At 46.1% G+C, this 15,351-nt stretch overlaps 1 protein-coding gene across 3 annotated transcripts in view; it reads right to left on the bottom strand.

Moving 5' to 3' along the window:
• EZH1 (enhancer of zeste 1 polycomb repressive complex 2 subunit) overlaps positions 1–12,727 on the bottom strand; it is a 46,669-nt gene extending 33,942 nt beyond the window's left edge. The window contains exon 1 of one of the 3 annotated variants that reach the window (XM_030808329.1): positions 12,641–12,727. The gene's annotated coding sequence lies outside the window, so the exon portion shown is untranslated. Of the gene's footprint in view, positions 1–2,007; positions 2,530–12,640 lie in introns of those variants that run through there. The other 2 variants (XM_030808331.1, XM_030808330.1) reach the window with 2 other exon arrangements.
• Between the last annotated feature and the right edge of the window lie 2,624 nt (positions 12,728–15,351).

The raw sequence follows: 15,351 nt of genomic DNA, 5'->3' as shown, positions 1-15,351 counted from the left end.
CACGAGGTCAAGGGATTGAGACCAGCCTGGCCAGCATAGTGAAACCTCGTCTCTACTAAAAATACAAAAAATTAGCTAGGCATGGCGGGTGCCTGTATTCCCAGTTACTTGGGAGGCTGAGGCAGGAGAATCGATTGAACACAGGAGATGGAGGTTGCAGTGAGCCAAGACAGCGCCACTGCACTCCAGCCTGGTGACAGAGCAAGACTTCATCTCAAAAAAAAAACCATCAGCACAGACAAGAAAACAGCAAAATTTAACCCATTACCACACATATACCACAATAAGCTCATGATTATATCTCATGCACATGGATTTTTTTTTTTTTTGAGACGGAGTCTCGCTCTGGCACCCAAGCTGGAGTGTAATGGCACGATCTTGGCTCACTGCAGCCTCCACCTCCCAGGTTCAAGCGATTCTCATGCCTCAGCCTCCTGAGTAGCTAACATTACACCACCATGCCCGGCCAATGTTTGTATTTTTAGTACAGACAAGGTTTCACCATGTTGGCCAGCCTGGTCTGAAACTCCTGGCCTCAAGTGATCCACCTGCCTCAGCCTCCCAAAGTGCTGGGATTACAGGCATGAGCCACTGTGCCTGGCCAAAATAATGGTTTTAAATTGCAATCCCCCTTCCGTTCCTTTTTGGCATTCATTTTCCTTTTTTCCTATTTTCCGTTTTGAAATAGTAAGCTTAGGTCTCTCCATGTATTTGAAAATGAAGATTACCAGCTGGGACAACATGCCAAAACCCAGTCTCTACAAAAAAATCGCAAAAATTACATGGGCATGGTAGCCTGTGCCTGCAGTCAGTCCCAGCTACTCAGGAGGCTGAGTTGGGAGAATCACCTAAGCATGGGGAGGTAGAGGCTACAGTGAGCCATGATCGTGCCTCTGCACTCCAGCCCGGGTGACAGAGTGAGGCCTTGTCAAAAAAGAAAAAAGAAAGAAAGAAAAGAAAAGAAAGAAAGAAAGAAAGAAAGAAAGAAAGAAAGAAAGAAAGAAAGAAAGAAAGAAAGAAAGGCCGGGCGCAGTGGCTCACGCCTGTAATCCCAGCACTTTGGGAGGCCGAGGTGGGCGGATCACCTGAGGTCAGGAGTTCCAAACCAGCCTGGCCAACATGGTGAAACACATCTCTACTAAAAATACAAAAATTAGCTAGGTGTGGTGGTGGGTGCCTGTAATCCCAGCTACTTGGGAGGCTGAAGCAGGAGAATCGCTTGAACCTGGGAGGCAGAGGTTGCAGTGAGCTGAGATCGCGCCACTGCACTCCAGCCTGGGTGACAGAGTGAGACTCGGTCTCAGAAAAAGAAGAGAAAAGAAAAGAAAAGAAAGGAAAGGAAGAAAGGAAGGAGGGAGGGAGGGAGGGAAGGAAACAGAAAGGCAGGGAGGGAAAGAAAAGAAAAAAGATTAAGTAACGGAATAGAACATAATCTAAAGATGCTGTCGTGTCTGGCTGGTTGTGGTGGCTCATGCCTGTAATCCCAACACTTTGGAAGGCTGAGGCGGGTGGATCACTTGAGGCCAGGAGTTCGAGACCAGCCTGGCCAACATGGTGAAACCCTGACTCTACTGAAAATACAAAATTTAGCAGGCCATGTTGGCACACACCTACTTGGGGGTCTGAGGCAAGAGAATTGCTTGAAACTGGGAAGCAGGGACTCACCTCAGTGAGCCAAGATCTTGCCAACTCCAGCTTGGGTGACAGAGTGAGACTCTGTCTCATAAAAAAAAAAATACATTTTTTTTTAATTAAAGAAAAGAGCTATAGCTGAAATGTGATCTCCTATAGTCTGTCGAGATGACAGTAAACATATCATAATCCAATAATTAATGGCACCATTTCTAATTTTACTCAACTGTTTTAATTTGGCCAGAGGAATACACACATACACAAAAATGCCATTAAGATTTAACCAATCACAATGTAAAGTAAGCCACACTTCCTCCTTTTACAATTAGAGTGATATTTGACTCTCACGTGTCCATAAGTGAATATTTATCTTACATGGCTTTTCAATGGGTCTTCAATGTCTCTAAAAGTTTATTTGGCAGTTGGTCAGTCCCCACAAAGTGTCTAAGAAAGATGAGAATACTGTTTGAAACAGACAGATATGATTAAAATAAACACCTGAAACACAGCCATAAGATGAGTTTTCACAGCAGCTGGACCCTAACCAACAATTATCATATCAAAGTTAAAAAAAAGTGAACAAATAAAAAACTTAGCATTCAGTAGAACAGGCAGATTTGGAGAGATGGATTCATTCGTGTTGGGCAAAGGGAATGGCACACAAAAAATACTTTATATTTCTACTAAATCTATTCTTTAGTTACTTACACATGCAAAACAGCACTTATATTCCAGTTAGGTACTTGGCTAGTACTTAAGAGCCTTTCATTATATTCATCTACACATTGAAGATAAACTCCAAAACATACGCTGTTTTGATCAAGAAATTAAAAAATAATTATTTATATAAGCAAGTCCTATAGCTCAATGATAAGACAAATCACCAATAAAAAGTGAGCAGAAGGCCGGATGTGGTGGCTCACGCCTGTAATCTCAGCACTTTGGAAGGCCGAGGCGGGCGGATCACAAGGTCAGGAGTTCGAGACCAGCCTGACCAACATTGTGAAACCCCGTCTCTACTAAAAATACAAAAATTAGCCGGGTGTGGTGGCGTGTGCCTGCAATCCCAGCTACTCAGGAAGCTGAGGCAGGAGAATTGCTTAAACCCAGGAGGCAGAGGTTGCACTGAGCCAAAATATCCTGCCACTGCACTCCAGCCTCGGAGACAGCGAGACTCCGTCTCAAAAAAAAAAAAAGTGAGCAGAAATTTGAACAGATATTTCACCAGAAAAGATACAGGAATGGCAAATGAGCACACAAAAGGTTGCTCCATATCATTAGTCATTAGGGAAATGCAGATGAAAAATACAATGAGATACTATGAAACACCACTACCATGGCTAAAATGAGAAAAGACTGATAATACAACTTGTTGGTGAGGATGTGAAGCAACTGGAATCCTCATACACTGCTGGTAGGAATGCAAAGTGATATAGCCACTGTGGAAGGCAGTTTGCCAGTTTTTCAAAAATAAAGCTGAATATATACTTACCACAGAACCTGGCATACAATTTCTAATTATTTATCCAAGAGAATTGAAAACCTATGTCCCCACAAAGATCTGTACCCAAATGTTCATATTTATTTATAATAGCCAAAAGTGAAAACAACACACATATCAATGGATTGGCTAATGGATACAAAATGTAGTGTGTATAGTTATATACACACACAATGGAATACTACTCAGCAACAAAAAGCCATGAATAGTTTCTATACATTCACACCACATCTCAAAACCATTAAAAGACTATGCTGGTTGAGCACAGTGGCTCACGCCTGTAATCCCAGCACTTTGGGGGGCTGAAGTAGGCAGATCACTTGAGGTCAGGAGTTCGAGACCAGCCTGGCCAACATGGTGAAACCCCATCTCTACAAAAATACAAAAATTAGCCGGGCATGGTGGTGTGCACCTGTAATCACAGCTGCTTGGAGGCTGAGGCAGGAGAATCGCTTGAACCTAGTGGGGCAGAGATTGCAGGGAGATGGAGATTGCAGTGATCTGAGAACGCACCACTGCACTCCAGCCTGGGGAACAGAGCGAGACTCTGCCTCATTAATAATAATAGTAACAATAAAATAAAAGCACTATACTAAGTGAAAAAAAAACAAGACACAAATAACTGCATATGATTCCACTTAAGATGTTCTACTGGCCAGTTGCCATGGCTTCACGTCTGTAATCCCAACACTTTGGGAGACTGAGCGGGAGGATCCCTTAGGAGTTTGAGACCAGCCTGGGCAACATAGGGAGACCCTGTCTCTATTAAAAAAAAAAAAAAAGTGTTCTACTAGAATAAATCTAGAAAGGGCAAAACTAGTCACAGAAAGCAGATCAGTGGTTGCCAGGGGCTGAGGTACAGTAAGAGATTAAACGGGAAGGAGCACAAGGGAACTTTCCTGGGATGATGAAATGTCCTAGACTTCAGTAGTGGTGATGGTTACATGATTATATACTTTTATGAAAACTCACTGAACTATATAAAGTGGGTGGATTTATTGTATGTAAATTTTTACCTTAATAAAGCTGACTTAAGAGAAAAATAAGTCTTGGTCAGGCCAGTATTTTTTTTTTTTTTTTTTTTTGAGACGGAGTCTCGCTCTGTCCCCCAGGCTGGAGTGCAGTGGCGCGATCTCGGCTCACTGCAAGCTCCGCCTCCCGGGTTCACGCCATTCTCCTGCCTCAGCCTCCCCAGTAGCTGGGACTACAGGCGCCCGCCGACACGCCCGGCTAAGTTTTTGTATTTTTAGTAGAGACGGGGTTTCACCGTGTTAGCCAGGATGGTCTCGATCTCCTGACCTCGTGATCCGCCCGCCTCGGGCTCCCAAAGTGCTGGGATTACAGGCTTGAGCCACCGCGCCCGGCCCAGGCCAGTATTTTCTAGACATTTGCTATTAAAAATCTGCAGACAATTCCACCTTTTTTTTTTTTTAACTCAAGTGAATTCGGAATGAATAAGTATAATAATATAATCAAAAGTGGTTCATTAACTGTAACAAATGTTACATGTATACTAATATAAGATTTTTTTTTTTTTTTTTTTTTTTTTTTTGAGACGGAGTCTCGCTCTGTCGCCCAGGCTGGAGTGTAATGATGCAATCTCGGCTCACTGCAACCTCCATCTTCTGGGCTCAAGCAATTCTCCTGCCTCAGCCTCCTAAGTAGCTGGGATTACAGGCACATGCCACCGCGCCGAGCTAATTTTTGTATTTTTAGTAGAGACAGAGTTTCACCATGTTGCCTAGGCTGGTCTTGAACTCCTAACCTCAGGTGATCCACCCGCCTCGGCCTCCCAAAGTGCTGGGATTACAGGCGTGAGCCACCGTGCCCAGCCTACAATTTTTAAAATAAATCTAAAACTATTCTAGGGCAGGCATGATGGCTCATGCCTGAAATTCCAACACTTTTGGAGGCTGAGGCAGGTGGATCTCTTGGGCCCAGTTGTTCAAGACGAGCCTGGACAACATGGTGAGATCCCATCTCTACAAAAAAATTACAAAAATTAGTTGGGCATGGTGCTGTGTGCTTCTAGTCCCAGCTACCAGGGAGGCTGAGGTGAGAAGACAGATGGAGCCTGCACGATCAAGGCTGCAGGAGCAAGCTGTGACTGTGCCACTGCACTCCAGCCTGGGTGACAGAGTGAGACCCTGTTTCAAACAAACCAAAAACAAACAAACTCTTCTTTCTTTTTTTTCTTTCTTAAAAAACAAACTATTCTAAAAAATAGAGTCTATTTTTTAAAAAGATTAATCATTGGAAATACAAACCACTTTATTTACGTGTCACATCTCTACAGGAAAAGAAAGCTATAAAAATGTGGAAATCTTTCTCCAGAAAACTGGATCTCAATTTGCTGCAAAGGCTAAAACTAGAATGTAGTCTGTCACTAGGTGGAAATGGGAAAACATTACTGAAATTGTATGGCAATAAAAAATTTAAGGAACGGCCGGGCGCGGTGGCTCACACCTGCAATCCCAGCACTTTGGGAGGCCAAGGCAGGCGGATCACGAGGTCAGAAGATCGAGACCATCCTGGGTAACACGGTGAAACCCCGTCTCTACTAAAAATACAAAAAATTAGCCGGGCACAATGGCGGGCACCTGTAGTCCCAGCTACTCAGGAGGCTGAGGCAGGAGAATGGCGTGAACCCAGGAGGCAGAGCCTGCAGTGAGCCGAGATGGCACCACTGAACTCCAGCCTGGGCGACAGAGTGAGACTCTGTCTCAAAAAAAAAAAAAAAAAAAAAAAATTTAAGGAACAAGTTCTTAAACAGAGAGACTGAGATCAGAATACAAAAGTTCCAAACTATTAAATTTTTTCATCTACATAAGCTGTCCCTTTGTAGAAATAGCTTCTTTGTCTTAGGGGCAAATTCAGTGTCTTTGATAGTTTCTCTTGAATAATAATTTTATTAACTAGCAAGGCTAAGTAAGGCTTTGGAGGCAGATGGCACTACAGATTTTTATTTTTTTATTTTACTTATTTGTATTTATTATTATTATGACTTTTTGAGATTAATCTCACTGTTGCCCGGGTTGGAGTGCAGTGGCATGATCTCAGCTCACTGCAAGCTCCATCTCCCGGGTTCACACCATTCTCCTGCCTCAGCCTCCCGAGTAGCTGGGACTACAGGTGCCCGCCACCACTCCCGGCTAATTTTTTTGTATTTTTAATAGAGACGGGGTTTCACCTTGTTAGCCAGGATGGTCTCAATCTCCTGACTTCATGATCCGCCTGACTCAGCCTCCCAAAGTGCTGGGATTCCAGACATCAGCCACCGTGCCCAGCCTATTTTTTTAATTTTTTTTTGAGATGGAGTCTCACTCTGTTGCCAGGCTGGAGTGCATTGGTGCAATAACAGCTCACTGCAACCTCTGCCCCAGCTAATTTTTGTATTTTTAGTAGAGACAGGGTTTCACCATGTTGGCCAGGCTGGTCTCGAACTCCTAACCTCAGGTAGTCCACCCACCTTGGCCTCCCAAAGTGCTGGGATTACAGGCATGAGCCACCAGGCCTGGCCTAGATTTTTTTTTTTTTTTTTTTTTGAGAAGGAGTCTTACTCTGTCACCCAGGCTGGAGTGCAGTGGTGCTATCTCAGTTCACTGCAACCTCCACCTCCTGGGTTCAAGTGATTCTCTTGCCTCCACCCCCCTGAGTAGCTGGGACTACGCCCGCCACCATGCCCAGTTAATTTTTGTATTTTTAGTAGAGGCGGGGTTTCACCATGTTGGCCAGATGGTTTCGATCTCCTGACCTCGTGATCCACCTGCCTCGGCCTCCCAAAGTGCTGGGATTACAGGCGTGAGCCACCACGACCGGCCCCTGGCCTAGATTTTTAAATATTCCATCCTATTCCTTTTTTAATTCACAGTGTAATTGAAACCTAATGATAGGGGTGAACCTATCCCTGCAAAGAGCTCTAGTAACACACCATTGGGTCATTCTGGTGATCACCAATTTCATCAACGTTCCAATTAAAATCAATTCTGTGACTAGGTACACAGCCTGATAGATCTCTCAGTTAGGATCTATAAAGCACATCTCTAATTTATACCCTCCAACTTCTCTGAGGTATTTTCATCTGCCATTAGTTTGAGCTTCTGGGCACTACACACAGAAAGAACCTTCCTAACAGGAACCTGTGGCTCTGAATTCTAATTTAAAATAAAATTATAACATTAGTATTTCCTAGTGTTGTTTAATTAAGAGAATCAGATCAGCTGGGCGCAGTAGCGCACACCTGTAATCTCAGAACTTTGGGAGGCCGAGGCGAGTGGATCACCTGAGGACGGGGGTTCGAGACCAGCCTGACCAACATGCAGAAACCCCGTCTCTACTAAAAATACAAAATTAGCCAGGCGTGGTGGCGCATGCCTGTAATCCCAGCTACTCAGGAGGCTAAAGCAGGAGAATCGCTTGAACCCAGGAGGCAGAGGTTGCAGTGAGCTGAGATCGCACCATTGCACTCCAGTCTGAGCAACAAGAGCGAAATTCTGTCTCAAAAAAAAAAAAAATTAGATCGTATGCACTGGAGGTAATGGTAACAAAAATCTAAACAGGATTAGTTTTTTTTTTTTTTTTTTTGAGACGGAGTCTCGCTCTGTCGCCCAGGCTGGAGTGCAGTGGCGCGATCTTGGCTCACTGCAAGCTCCACCCCCCAGGTTCATGCCATTCTCCTGCCTCAGCCTCCCGAGTAGCTGGGATCACAGGCGCCCACCACCATGCCCGGCTAATTTTTTGTATTTTTAGTAGAGATGGGGTTTCACTGTAAACAGGATTAGTTTTTATGAGACCCAAAGGAAAATGCTGGCTCACAGGATTTATAACTCTGGTTTAATTTTATTTAATTTTATTTTGTTTTTTTGAGAAAGGGTCCCACTCTGCCGACCAGGCATGATCATAGCTCACTGCAGCCTCGACCTCCCAGGCTCAAGGGATCCTTTGGCCCCAGCCTCCCTAGTAGCTGGGACTACAGGCACATGCCACCATGCCTGGCTAATTTTTTATATTTTCAGTGGAGACAAGATCTTTTTTTTTTTTTTTTTTTTTGAAACAGAGTCTTGCTCTGTTGCCAAGCTGGAGTGCAGTGACGCAATCTCAGCTCACTGCAACCTCCGCCTCCCAGGTTCAAGCAATTCTCCCGCCTCAGCCTCCTGAGCAGCTGGGACTACAGGTGCGCGCCACCACGCCCAGCTAATTTTTGTATTTCAGTAGAGACGGGTTTCACCATGTTGGCCAGGATGATCTCGATCTCTTGACCTTGTGATCCACCCGCTTCAGCCTCCCAAAGTGCTGGGATTACAGGCGTAAGCCACTGCGCCCAGCCTACAAGATCTCGCTATGTTTCCCAGGCTGGCCTTGAACTCCTGACTCGAAGTAATCCCCCTTCCTCAGCCTCCCAAAGGGTTGAGATTACAGACTTGAGCCACCGTGCCCAGCGAGAATGCTGACTTGGAAGAGTAAAAGCAATCTCCTAACAGGCCAGAGCCCTATCTTGACTGGTTCTGTACTGTGTCAGCCCAAAGTTTAATACTGTACTGTATTTAGTGCCTGCTCATATCATCCAATAAAAACAAGACTTTTTAGTCTATTTTGTATCAGATTATTAGGGTAGGTGAGTTAGAGAATAAAACACACTAAAGGTACTGAACTCTAACTACCCATTAAGTAACTCATGACTTTAGGGTGTAGTGTACTCAAGTCCCAACTGATGACTGACTGATAGACTAAGGAATAGGAAAGAATCCAATATGTACACAGTTTGGACATAAAACAAAGAAAAAGCTGGGGACTTTCCAGAATGGAGAAGCACAATTTTTCTTTTTTTAACCTTTAACCCTTCCCCTCAATCCCAACCTATCTAATTATCTTCACTTTTCTCCACACACCCTTTTCTCTTTAGTTTATTCTATATAGAAATGGAATTAGTGTGTTTTTAGTGTTGCTACCTCAAATCTTTTCTGGGACGCTACTAGTGAACAAAATAGAAATAGTGAACAAAGTGGAAACTTTTTTTGAGACAGGGTCTCCCTTTGTCACCCAGGCTACAGTACAGTGGCGCCATCTCGGCTCACTGCAACCTCCGCCTCCCAGGTTCAAGGGATTCTCGTTCCTCAGCCTCCCAAGTAGCTGGGATGACAGGTGTGTGCCACCACGCCTGCCTAATTGTAGAAACGGGTTTCATCGTGTTGGACAGGCTGGTCCCAAACTCCTGGCTTCAAGTGATCAATCCCTCAGCCTCCTCCCAAAGTGCTGGGATTACAGGTGTGAGCCACAACGTGGGGGGCCCAAAGTGAAACTTTTTAAACTTAATCTAAGACCAGAAAACGATACACTTAATGACATGATTGTTACATGTTTCATATAAAGAGCAAATCAAAGGGAAGGAACTGTTGCCTATAGAGTAATGAAGCCAGGTTTCAGATCCTAGGAATTAAATATTTTGAATCGGTTTCTTATTTTGTTTTGAGACAGGGTCTTGCTCTGTTGCCCAGGCTGGAATGCAGTGGCTTGATCTCGGCTCACTGCAACCTCTGCCTCCTGGGCTCAAGCAATCCTCCCTACTCAGCCTCCTGAGTAGTTGGGACTACAGGCCCACACCACCAGGCCCAGCTAATTTTTGTAATGTTTTTGTAGAGATAGAGTTTGCCATGTTGCCCAGGCTGGTCTCACATTCCTGAACTCAAGTGATCTGCCCACCTTGGCCTCCCAAAGTACTGGCATTACAGGCGTGAGCCACAGTGTCCAGACTTAAATTGGTTGTTTGAAGGTATAATTCAAAGGCAAATATATAAGAAACAAGCCCGACCACATTTTTCTCACCTTTCCCTTCTCCCAAATGTCTTCTTGGGAGTAAAATTTCATTTTTAGTTCCAGCCTCCTTATTCTAGTGCTGTCTCTCTCTCTTTTTTTTTTTTTTTCCAAGACGGAGTCTCGCTCTTTCACGCCCAGGCTGGAGTGCAGTGGCGCGATCTCAGCTCACTGCAACCTCCCACTCCCAAGTTCAAGTGATTCTCCTGCCTCTGTCTCCCAAGAGCTAAGATTATAGGTGTCTGCCACCACGCCTGGCTAATGTTTTGTATTTTTAGTAGAGATGGGGTTTCACCATATTGGCCAGGCTGGTTTTGAACTCCCTGACCTCAGGTGATCCAACAGCCTCAGCCTCCCAAAGTGCTGGGCTTATAGGTGTGAGCCATCAAGCCCAGCCTCTAGTGCTGTTTCAAAGGGCACTAATGTAACCATCATAATGAAGAAGTCATTTACACTTTAAGGAATTTTAAGCTGGGCCTTAGCATCAAGTTCCACGATTAGCATACAAGTACTCTGCCAGTTACTGACAATACTAGCATCCCGATCACCTGACTCCCAGTGCCAGAAATTTCCCCACTATTTATTCCACAAATATATGTTGAGCACCTACTATTATACTTAATAGTAGTATCTACTATGTGTTACCGTTTTAGGTGTTTGGGGTACATCAGTGAATAAAACATATATCCCTGCCTTTGGAGTTGATTCATTATGTTTGTGACACACAACAATAAGCATAAACCTTGACAATGATAGCATTATTACAGTTTTATAGATGGTCCTTTCTCCTATTATGTATGTGCATTTTTAAGTACTTCTCTCTCCCTTTATTTTTTTTCTTTTTTGGGACGGAGTCTTGCTCTGTCACCCATGCTGCAGTACAGTGGTGCAATGTCGGCTCACTGCAACCTCCACCTCCCAGGTTCAAGCGATTCTAATGCCTCAGCCCTCCCGAGTAGCTGGGACTACAGGCGTGTACCACCACACCTGGTTAATTTTTGTATTTTTAGTAGAGATGGAGTTTTGCCATGTTGCCCAGGCTGGTCTCAAACTCCTGGGCTCAAGTGACCAGTCCACCTCAGCTTCCCAAAGTGCTGGGATTACAGGCCCTCAGCCTCCCAAAGTGCTTGGGATTACAGGCATGAGCCACCGTGCCTGGCTTTTTTTTTTTTTTCTTGAGACAGGGTCTCAGGCGCTGTCACCCAGACTGGAGTGCAGTGGCAGGATCAGAGCTCATTGCAACCTTGACCTCCCAGTCTCAAGCAATACTCCTGCTTCAGCCTCCCAAACAGCTGGGACTATAGGAGAAGGCGCCACCACACCTGGCTAGTTTTTTTTTTTTTTTTTAAGAGATGAGGTCTCACTATTGTTGCCTGAGCTGGTCCCAAACTCCTGGGCTCAAGCTATTCTCCTGCCTGGGCCTCCCGAATGCTGGGATTTCAGATGTGAGCCACCAACCCCAGCCTCTTAACACACTCTCTCCTATGTAAGTAATCTCTTCTATCAGTGGCATATCTGGGGATTCCAAGACTTAAAATAGACACGCTTTCACAGAAACCTCTAATAGGCTTAGCACCTTCTCAGGCTGGAAACCTCCTTCAATATCAGTTTCCTAAATTTAAAAAACACTGGGCGTGGGAATTTTTCTATTCAGCGGCAGCATGGCAGCAATCGTGGAGGAGACCCACGTTTTCAATGCCATCCTTGCACACACCTAATTGTTAGTCTACCTGAGCTCCTTTACCTTCATTCTCCCCTGCCAAGCGTCAGGTTCCTATCGGCCTGGGCTAAACCACGTACAACCCTATATCTCACCCTCCATATTCCTTCAAATTCCACGGGGGGCACTAACATCCTTCAGGCATCCCTTCCCTTCCCTGCTCAAGAAACAATTCCTCAGTAGTCACTTTTTATTGAAATAAAAGTTTGTCCCACATTTCCTAACAGGCATGTCCCAAATACAACACCTTGTCTTTGCTTCAAGCCACTTTTATTTATATCATTTGATCCTCGGGAGAATGGTGGGGGTGAGCGATCACTGGCGTGAGACCAAAAGTGTGGAGTGAAGGAGATTCTTGCTCAGGGCCAGCCCTGGGGCGAGGCGACCGAGGCACCCAGGACGCACGTGAGGAGGCGCTCACTTCACTTGCACGACCCTGAGTCAGTACTCCTTTACACTTTGTGCCTTGGGAGCCTTACTCACCTCACCCTAATTCCGGCCCTGTTTTTACTGCTACCCCTTCTCAACATCCCCGAAAGCCATCGCAAGATCAGCCCCGGTCTCTAGCCCTCCCCAGGCACAGCTCCAGGTCCCCAGGGTCCACCTCGCTAAAGGCCCCCGCAGGTGCCACCGCCCACCCGCGCCCTTTGGGCGCTGGGGCTCCCGCCCACCGGCCCACCCCGCCGTCCAACGGGATTCCCCGTCCCCGAGCCCGCCCGCGCCGCTCCTCCTCCCAGGCACACAGCCCTCGTAGCCCCAGACGCTGTCCTCGCCTGGGGCTCCCTCGCCCCGTCGCCCCCATTCCCCCAGCCCTCGGAATGAGGAGGGGCGCCTGCTACCCCCGGCCAGGCAGGCAGTGTGTCCTTCTGATGCCTTCCAATTCCCTGATCCCTCCGCCTCTCCCTCCCTGAGGCCCAGGGCGGCGAGGGGAGGAGGCCCGGCCCCACCGCCCGGCCCAGGCTTGTTTACTCACTCACCCTCCATCCCGAGCCGCAGGGACCCGCTGCTAGGACGCATGCGCGCCGCGGCCCCACCCCTGCGCCGTGCCCCGCCCCGCGCCTCCTGTCGGCGCTTGCGCATTGACTCACCCGTGCCGCGCGGACGCACGACTGTCAGTTGCCGCCAAAACCCCCGCACTCAGGAGTCCTGGCGGGTGCAGCCGCCCCGACGGCTTCCAAAGCGGCGCTGGCAGGGGAGGGGAAGGGCTCTGGGGAAACCTTCGCAGAGTCACTAATATCTTCCTGAAGACCCTTTTCAGCAGATGCGCCATCCCCACGCGCTGGTGACAAGCCACATCTCACTTCAGCGTTTGAAGCCAACCCAGGGCACCTTCATACCGATGCTTCACCCCTACCAGTTCCCCAGACACCGGTCTATGGGTTCTAAGCCCTTTATTTATGTCTGATCTCCCTATTTCTGTCCATAGTTCTTCTATAGTCACTTAGAATCAAAATTATAGCCTTGTATCGAAATAAATCCCCACAAGACACCCGCTAGTTACAAAGGGAAAAAATAGCAACTCTACAGATAAGAATCTGGCAGACGCCACCTTAACCAAGTGATCAAAGTTAACATCACTAGTGATAAGAGGTATTGTTTTCTTCTTCTTTTTTTGCCGGGGGGCGAGGCTGGACGGAGTCTCGCTTTGTTGCTTACACAAGCTGGAGTGCAGTGGCGCGATCTCGATCTCGGCTCACTGCAACCTCTGCCTCCCGGGCTCAAGCAATTCTCCTGCCTCAGCCTCCCAAGCGGCCAGGAATACAGTTTCCTGCCACCACGCCCGGCTAATTTTTGTATTTTTAGTAGAGATAGGGTTTCACTGTATTGGCCAGGCTGCTGTCAAACTCCTGACCTCATGTGATCTGCCTACCTCGGCCTCCCAAAGTGCTAAGATTACCAGCATGAGCCACCACGCCCGGCCTCCCTCTTCTTTTTAAGGAGACAGGGTCTTGCTGTGTTGCCCAGGCTGGTCTTGAACTCCAGGGTTCAAGCCATCCTCCCACCTTGATTTCCCAAAGTGCTAGGATTACAGGCATGAGCCATTGCCCTGGGCTGAGAGGTATTCTTACCAGGTCCCTCTCAACATGATGCAATGACAAGTGCACAAAATCACTTCTGTGGTATTCTTGACAAACACGCGTAAACTGATTTTTTTGTGCGTGTTTTGTTTGTTTGTTTGTTTTGAGACAGAGTTTCACTCTTGTTGCCTAGGCTGGAGTGCAATGATGCAATCTCAGCTCACTGCAACCTCTGCCTCCTGGGTTCAAGCGATTCTCCTGCCTCAGCCTCCCAAGTAGCTGGGTTTACAGGCATGCACCACTACACCTGGCAAATTTTGTATTTTTAGTAGAGATGGGGTTTCACCATGTTGTCCAGGCTGGTCTCGAACTGCTGACTCAGGTGATCCACCCACCTCTGCCTCCCAGTGCTGGGATTACAGGCATGAGCCACCATGCCCAGACTGCATAAGCTGAATTTAATTATGAGGAAACATCAGACAAATCCAAAATGAGAGACAATCTACAAAATAACTGGCCGGTATCTTCAAGTGTCAAGATCATGAAAGACAAGGGGTGAGAAACTATCTCAGATTGGGAGACTGAGGAGATATGACAACTAAATTCAAGCCAGGATCTGTCTTGAATCCTGGTCCAGAAAAAGAACACCAGTGGGATAATTTGAAGAAATTAGAATAAAATCTCTAGATTAGTTAATAGTATTTTATCAATCTTATTCCTGGTTTTAATCATTGTAATTGACAAAGTTTGATGGACATATAGGAATGCTACCATATTTGCAACTCTAGTAAATCTGAAATTATTTCAAAATATAAATTTTTAAAATTAAAGTGCAAAATAATATCTTGATTTTGATTTTGTCTCAAAGTATATAATTAGAAAAGCTTATAATGTTCATTTTTTCAAGTAACCTTCATAACAACTGTAAGAAGTATGTAGGGCAACTTCAGTTTACACATCAGGTTACTCTGGCATAAAGGAGTTAAAAGACTTGCCTTACACAGATGAATAATTCTGTCAGGTCTTAAACTCAGATCACTGGATTCCAACCAGATTTAGTGTTCTTTTCCTTATATAAAAACTTTGACTTTGCTGTTTTTCCCTTGCCCCTATCCATTTAACTACCAAATCAAGGAAAATATTCCTTTATACTTGCAATTTACACTGGCATTCCTTTCTGTTCCCGCTGCCTTCTAGATAAGTGGTTCTCAAACTTGGCTCACACTTGGGGAGCTTGAGGAGCTTTTTTTTTTGAGATGGAGTTTCACTCTTGTTGCCCAGGCTGGAGTGCAATGGCGCCATCTCAGCTTACCGCACGCAACTTCTGCCTCCCAGGTCAAAGCTATTCTCCTGCCTCAGCCTTCCCGAGTAGCTGGGATTACAGGTATGCACCATCACACCTGGCTAATTTTGTATTTTTAGTAGAGACAAGGTTTCTCCATGTTGGTCAGGCTGGTCTTGAACTCCCGACCTCAGGGGATCTGCCCGCCTTGGCCTCCCAAAGTGCTGGGATTATAGGCGTGAGCCACCGCACCCGGCCAAGAAGTTTTTTTTTTTTTTTTTTTTTTTTTGAGAAGGCGTCTTGCTCTTTCACCCAGGCTGGAGTACAGTGGCATGATCTCGGCTCACTGCCCCCCCAGGCTCCGCCTCACAGGGTTCACGCCGTTCTC

Source organism: Nomascus leucogenys, unplaced genomic scaffold (genome assembly GCF_006542625.1).
Source record: "Nomascus leucogenys isolate Asia unplaced genomic scaffold, Asia_NLE_v1 Super-Scaffold_285, whole genome shotgun sequence".
Taxonomy (NCBI): Eukaryota; Metazoa; Chordata; class Mammalia; order Primates; family Hylobatidae; genus Nomascus; species Nomascus leucogenys.
The sequence above is the reverse complement of the archived record's forward strand: the minus strand, read 5'-3'. Positions and strand labels throughout refer to the sequence as shown.